Below are 2,317 nucleotides of genomic sequence, written 5' to 3' on the forward strand. Positions count from 1 at the left end.
TTTAGAGACACATGTATCTTTTTCTGTCTATGCCTCAGAAAAATTAAGTTGAACTCCTTACCTGGTGACATTGCTGATGCAAGAGTTGTAGCTGTAGTACAGGAGCAGGTATTGTCTTTGCCAGTAAGTGTTGCTTTCTCTGTTCAGGGTCTCATTTGCTGTAAATTGAAGGCAGGTGGGAACAGTGCTGCTGCTCCTCCAGCTGACTTGATAACTTCTGGTGGTTTGCCCTTTCCCAGGTGATTGTGCTAAGGGTGGTGGGCGGAGCCTTGGGCTATTTGAGCCACAGCCTCTGCTGAGGGAGCTCATTGTGCTCTTGGGTTTCTCTGGTGTTGGTGCTCAGCTCTTGCTTGAGTCCTTTGCAGCTTTTGAGCTGGCTCAGCCCTTTGGGAAGAGGTGTCTGCCTGAGGTAAGAGCTTCAGGACCAGTCAAGGTTCAGCAGCATGTGTGGTAGAAAGTAACACTTGTATGCAGCCTTTTTTTTTTGTTTACCTTTCTTTTTTTCAGGTCAGTAATTTTGTTTTGAGTGTTTGGGGGTAGAAAGATGGTTTAATGGTATGCTTTGTTTGTTTGATTGAGGCTCCTGTGCCTTGGGAACCTCCTGTTCTGCCTCAATCTAGTGCTTAGCTGCTGAGTTACCATTGTGTCTGCTGGCTTTGCCAGTGACTGATGTGATTTTAATAACTACATTGTTATTGCATTTAAGGAGCTAATTTCCTACCTAGTTTAGAGACACATGTATCTTTTTCTGTCTATGCCTCAGAAAAATTAAGTTGAACTCCTTACCTGGTGACATTGCTGATGCAAGAGTTGTAGCTGTAGTACAGGAGCAGGTATTGTCTTTGCCGGTAAGTGTTGCTTTCTCTGTTCAGGGTCTCATTTGCTGTAAATTGAAGGCAGGTGGGAACAGTGCTGCTGCTCCTCCAGCTGACTTGATAACTTCTGGTGGTTTGCCCTTCCCAGGTGATTGTGCTAAGGGTGGTGGGCGGAGCCTTGGGCTATTTGAGCCACAGCCTCTGCTGAGGGAGCTCATTGTGCTCTTGGGTTTCTCTGGTGTTGGTGCTCAGCTCTTGCTTGAGTCCTTTGCAGCTTTTGAGCTGGCTCAGCCCTTTGGGAAGAGGTGTCTGCCTGAGGTAAGAGCTTCAGGACCAGTCAAGGTTCAGCAGCATGTGTGGTAGAAAGTAACACTTGTATGCAGCCTTTTTTTTTTGTTTACCTTTCTTTTTTTCAGGTCAGTAATTTTGTTTTGAGTGTTTGGGGGTAGAAAGATGGTTTAATGGTATGCTTTGTTTGTTTGATTGAGGCTCCTGTGCCTTGGGAACCTCCTGTTCTGCCTCAATCTAGTGCTTAGCTGCTGAGTTACCATTGTGTCTGCTGGCTTTGCCAGTGACTGATGTGATTTTAATAACTACATTGTTATTGCATTTAAGGAGCTAATTTCCTACCTAGTTTAGAGACACATGTATCTTTTTCTGTCTATGCCTCAGAAAAATTAAGTTGAACTCCTTACCTGGTGACATTGCTGATGCAAGAGTTGTAGCTGTAGTACAGGAGCAGGTATTGTCTTTGCCAGTAAGTGTTGCTTTCTCTGTTCAGGGTCTCATTTGCTGTAAATTGAAGGCAGGTGGGAACAGTGCTGCTGCTCCTCCAGCTGACTTGATAACTTCTGGTGGTTTGCCCTTTCCCAGGTGATTGTGCTAAGGGTGGTGGGCGGAGCCTTGGGCTATTTGAGCCACAGCCTCTGCTGAGGGAGCTCATTGTGCTCTTGGGTTTCTCTGGTGTTGGTGCTCAGCTCTTGCTTGAGTCCTTTGCAGCTTTTGAGCTGGCTCAGCCCTTTGGGAAGAGGTGTCTGCCTGAGGTAAGAGCTTCAGGACCAGTCAAGGTTCAGCAGCATGTGTGGTAGAAAGTAACACTTGTATGCAGCCTTTTTTTTTGTTTACCTTTCTTTTTTTCAGGTCAGTAATTTTGTTTTGAGTGTTTGGGGGTAGAAAGATGGTTTAATGGTATGCTTTGTTTGTTTGTTTGATTGAGGCTCCTGTGCCTTGGGAACCTCCTGTTCTGCCTCAATCTAGTGCTTAGCTGCTGAGTTACCATTGTGTCTGCTGGCTTTGCCAGTGACTGATGTGATTTTAACTACATTGTTATTGCATTTAAGGAGCTAATTTCCTACCTAGTTTAGAGACACATGTATCTTTTTCTGTCTATGCCTCAGAAAAATTAAGTTGAACTCCTTACCTGGTGACATTGCTGATGCAAGAGTTGTAGCTGTAGTACAGGAGCAGGTATTGTCTTTGCCAGTAAGTGTTGCTTTCTCTGT

This window comes from Haliaeetus albicilla, unplaced genomic scaffold (genome assembly GCF_947461875.1).
Source record: "Haliaeetus albicilla unplaced genomic scaffold, bHalAlb1.1 scaffold_120, whole genome shotgun sequence".
Taxonomy (NCBI): domain Eukaryota; kingdom Metazoa; phylum Chordata; class Aves; order Accipitriformes; family Accipitridae; genus Haliaeetus; species Haliaeetus albicilla.